At 54.1% G+C, this 5,199-nt stretch overlaps 1 pseudogene; it reads left to right on the top strand.

Moving 5' to 3' along the window:
• The first annotated feature begins 729 nt into the window (after positions 1-729).
• On the top strand, positions 730-907 carry LOC144675816 (U2 spliceosomal RNA; annotated as a pseudogene).
• Positions 908-5,199: the final 4,292 nt, after the last annotated feature.

Raw genomic sequence — 5,199 nt, 5'->3', positions numbered from 1 at the left:
CAAAGTCATTTGGCAGAATGCCTCATCGCCAGAACTTTCCAACAAGCACCAAGACGTAGCTTGGCTGGTGGTGAGAAAGGCCCTCCCCGTCAGATCCTTCCTACACGCCAGGAGTCTCACCCCCTCTGCACGTTGCCCTCGAGGTGGCTGTGGTGGGGAAGAGACCGTTGTTCACCTCCTTGTGGATTGTGCCTTTGCAAAGAAAGTCTGGAGAGAGATGCAGTGGTTGCTGTCGAGGTTCATCCCGAGCAGTTCTGTGACACAGGACTCTGTGCTCTACGGGCTGTTCCCAGGGACACACACCGAGACAAACATCGACTGCAGCTGGAGGATCATCAACTCGGTGAAAGACGCGCTTTGGTCTGCCCGAAACTTGTTGGTCTTCCAGCACAAAGAGTTGTCCCCGACCGATTGTTGCGGACTGGCACAATCCAAAGTCCAGGACTACGTGCTGAGGGACGCACTAAAGCTTGGGGCAGCTGCCGCAAAGGCGCAATGGGGAAGGGTCGCTGTCTAAGACCTTTCTACCACAGCGCACCGAGAGACTGGGAACTGTTTAGAGCCCCTCGGGCTGTACAGATCAAAATGAAAGGCTGTAAATGATTGTAATATTGTTTGTACTGATGCACCTGGTGATACATTTTGTAAAAGTTTAACCTGGATTGTACCCTTGTAATGTTGTTTTTGAAATGGTTTGGAATGTGATTGAAGATATTTTATGAATAAAGTATATTTTTACAAAAAAAAAAAAAAATCTGTTCTTATCAGTTTAATATCTGATACGTCCCTTATCTGGGGACCATATATTAAATTGATTTTTGGAGCAGGGAGATGGAATAGGGGCTTGCTCCGTCCACTCCACGCATCGACCCGGTATTGCAGTATCTCTGGGAATGGTGCACCACCCCTTTCCAGGGGATTTTCAATGCTAAAAATAGTTTTCTTACAAACATCTGCTTTCTTTACTTTTCAACATGCACATCTTTCAAAACACAACTTTCTTTCTTTCTCATCGCTTCTCGGCCTTTTGGCTAACATCAAGTGTTGCAGGGGCGACACCATGGTCCTGCCAAGGCAAGGTCGGGATGGAAGGCCGATAACCAATCGCAATCCAAATCCATACCGTGGGTTACCTATCACCGTCCGAGTCACGGTGAACCACAGCGACGAAGGAGGATCACCTATGGATCGGGGCTTCTTCACCAGGAGGATCCTGTTGAAGGCGTGCGGCTTCCAAGCTATGGAGATCTTCACCCTGCACGACTCCCGCAAAGGTGGTTATTTTGACGTGACGTTCAAGCGGGTGGCAGACTGCGTCCGGCTCCTGAGGGTGTTCGAGGAGAAGAGAGACCTGCCGGAGATGAAGATCCTGACGGCGGAGCCGCACTTTTCTCTGCCGTTGCAACGGGAACGTGAGGTGATGGTGCATGTGTACAACCCCTTCGTCCCTGTCGCCGACGTGGTCACCTTCCTCACCAGGTACTTCGATAAGGTGGGGAGCGGCACTGAGATTCGAGACGACTTGGGGATCTGGACAGGCAAACGCCTGTTTAAGGTCACGCTAAAGACCGATGGTAAGGGAGCCATTTTCCACCCTCCTTCCAGTTTCGCTATCGGGGGAAACCGTGGCTACCTGGTCTACGCTGGGCAACCCAAGCATTGTCGCTCATGCGGCAAGGCTGGTCATGTGGCGGCCAACTGCAGCGCCTCCCTCTGCAAGATCTGCAAACAGGAAGGGCACCAGACAAAAGACTGCAAACAGGCCAAGTGCTGCAACCTGTGTGGCGAGGCAAGTCACCTCTACAGGACCTGCCCCAAACGCTGCCGTACTTACGCACAGGCAGCCAAAGCCGACCAGGGGGAAGCAGAAGAAAGGTTCCGTGTCACTCCAACCACCAAGGCCCCCAGGGAGCTCAACGGGACAAAGGAGGACACAGAGAGAGACAAGGTGGAGAAAGAGATTGAGGCAACAGAGAGCCAATCAACAGCACTACCCCCTGAACCTTCCAGTCCTCAGGACAGCGAATCAATGGAGGAGGAGGCAGCAGTGGAAAAGCAGCAGGGGGAGTGGCGGACGGTGAAGAACAAGAAAAGTAAGAGGGAGCGAAGAAGAAGCAAAGGCGTTTCCCAGAGAAGCGGCAAGAGGCGTCTCCCATCCGACACGGATGACAAGGGCAGCAGCTCTTCGGATGATGAAGTGCCAGAGCGGCACCGACAGAAGAGGCGGCAAAGCTCCAGGGCGTTGGAGGACGAGACACCCGAGCTCCAGAAAATTGGAGACAACAAGGAGACCAGCGCACCCCAACTTTGCCTGCAACCTGAGGAGGCCAGTGCACCACAGCCCCTGGAATCTGGGAGCAGTGAGGCAATCATCGCACCCCAGCTCCAGGAAGCCGGGAACAGCAACCCCCCAGAGGGGGTGAGTTTTGGAGAAGCTTCTCCAGCAAAGGTCATCTCAAAATCCGCTCACTACGTGAACCTCCAGATGCCACTGGAGCAGAACACGGCCAAGGAGATCTACCTCAGCCCATCCAAAGTGAAGGAATTTGAGCTCACTACGGGTATGAAGGAGCAGACTAAAGGTCTGGGACTCTCAGAGACAGTGGGTTTGGTAGGAGAATAAATGCTTTAAAATGGGTTTAAAGATTGTATCCATAAATGTGCGTAGCATTAAATCTACTACGCGATGTGTTGCGACCTTGGACTACCTTGCCAAGGTCAAAGCTGACCTGTTGTTTCTGCAGGAGTGTGCGATACCGCACCTCAGCTCCTACAGGCAATGGTCACGATGGTGGTCCCACGGGCCATCGATCTGGTCGGGCGGAAACGACTCTCGTTCCTCCGGCCTGGGTATTCTGCTGCGGGGAGGCAACTTCACCGTCTCCGAGGTCAAGGAGGTGGTGGGCGGGCGACTCCTGGTAGCAGACGTAATGTACAAGAACGCTCCACTCCGGTTAATTAACGTGTATGGCCCGGCACAAGGGGCTGAGCGGCTGGAGGTTTTTCAGCAGCTCCCACTGCTGCTGGCGACCTCCAGGCCGGTCATTCTGGGCGGGGACTTCAACTGCATCATCGATGCGGCTGGACGATCCGGCAGGGCCGGAAGCAGATTGGACGCTACGTCCAGATCCCTGATGGAAACAGTTAAGGATGCCAAGCTGCACGACGTCTTCAGCAACCCTGCAGACGGAGCGCAGCGTAGATACACCTGGTCGCGGCCAGACGGGTCCATTCGTTCCAGGATAGACTTCCTGTTTGTGTCCCGTGCATTCACAGTCAGATCCACCGACGTCAAGCCGGTGTTCTTCTCTGACCACTGCCTCCTACTGGCGGACTGCCACTTGGAGGAAGACCTGAGGGTGGGCAGGGGGGCATGGAAGCTAAATGTGCAACTGCTGACCCCAGAGAACATTGAGGAGCTCAAGAGGGATTACAAAGGTTGGAGAACCGTGAAACCCCTCTTTGAGTCCCTGACACACTGGTGGGAAGTGATCAAGGGAAGCATCAAGAGGTTTTTCATCCGCAAAGGCACCCAGAAAGCTAGAAAGGAACAGAGGGAAATGTCCCGACTCCAGGAAAAGATGCAGAATCTGCTCCGGCTGCGGTCGATGGGGGTCGATGTCAAGCAGGAGCTCCAAGAGGTGAAAGGCCAGCAAGCCTCGCACTTTGCCTCGGAGGCCTCCAAGATCATCTTCCGTTCCAGAGTCCGCTCCGTGGAGCAGGATGAGACGTGCTCACGTTTCTTCTTCCAAAAGGTACACAGAGAGCGCTCTGTGATCAGCAGCCTGAAGGAAGAAGACGGCTCAGTAAAGTCATCACGGTCCGACATTCTGAGGATCAGCAAATCCTTTTATGCCGGACTGTATGACGTGAAGCCCACGGACAGCACGGCCTCCCAGTCCTTCCTGTCCTCTATCACGGAGGTCTTAGACCACAGTACGCGGGAGAGCCTAGACAAACCGCTAACTCCTGACGAACTGACTAAGGCCCTCGAGTCCTTCGAGAAGAGTAAAACCCCCGGAAGCGACGGCCTGCCGGCGGAGTTGTATTCGGCTCTGTGGGACTTGATCGGCCCAGACCTGCTAGAAGTGTACGAGAGTATGCTCCTGGCCGGCAGCATGTCAGAATCCATGAGGAAAGGCATCATCACCCTCATCTACAAGCACAAGGGGGAAAGGGAGGAAATTAGAAATTGGCGACCCATTTCACTGTTGAATGTGGACTATAAGATTCTGTCCAAGGTCATCGCCAACCGGGTCAAATCCGCTCTGGAATTGGTGATTCACCCTGACCAGACCTGCTCTGTGCCAGGCAGGAAGATCTCTGACAGCCTGGCGCTGCTCAGGGATACGATTGCCTATGTACAGGACAGGGGTGTGGATACCTGCCTCATCAGCTTGGATCAGGAGAAGGCCTTTGACAGAATATCGCACACCTACATGGGGGATGTGCTCTCCAAAATGGGCTTTGGGGAGGGAATTCGAAATTGGATCCAACTGCTCTACGCTAACATCAGTAGCGCAGTCTCAATCAATGGGTGGGAAACAGATAGCTTCCCGATTAAATCTGGAGTCAGGCAGGGCTGTCCTCTCTCGCCTGTCCTTTTCGTGTGCTGCATAGAACCCATTGGCGAGTCCATCAGGAAGGATCCGGGCATAAGAGGAGTGACGATCCCAGGCAGTGGAGGCACTCAGGTAAAAGCCTCCCTGTACATGGACGACGTCGCCGTTTTCTGCTCGGATCCGCTGTCGGTGCGCAGACTGATGCACGTCTGCGACCAGTTCGAACTGGCCTCGGGAGCCAAGGTAAATCGTGGGAAGAGCGAGGCCATGTTCTTTGGGAACTGGGCTGACCGATCCTTTGTCCCCTTCACTGTCAGGGCTGACGGCCTGAAGGTGCTGGGGATATGGTTCGGAGGGACCGGGGCATGCGTTAGAAACTGGAAGGAGCGAGTGGCTATGGTGAAAAGGAAACTGGGCATGTGGGAGCGACGCTCCCTCTCCATTGCGGGTAAGAACCTGGTCATCAGGTGTGAGGTACTCTCGCTGTTGCTGTACGTGGCGCAGGTCTGGCCCATTCCACACTCCTGCGCGATGGCGATCACTCGAGCCATCTTCCGCTTTATCTGGAGGTCGAAAATGGATCGTGTCTGCAGGGACGCGATGTACAAGCCTCTAGATAAAGGGGGAAAAAACGTGC

The sequence above is a fragment of the Cetorhinus maximus genome, unplaced genomic scaffold, assembly GCF_964194155.1.
Source record: "Cetorhinus maximus unplaced genomic scaffold, sCetMax3.hap1.1 HAP1_SCAFFOLD_1165, whole genome shotgun sequence".
NCBI classification, from domain to species: domain Eukaryota; kingdom Metazoa; phylum Chordata; class Chondrichthyes; order Lamniformes; family Cetorhinidae; genus Cetorhinus; species Cetorhinus maximus.
This window is presented reverse-complemented; position numbering and strand designations above follow the sequence as displayed.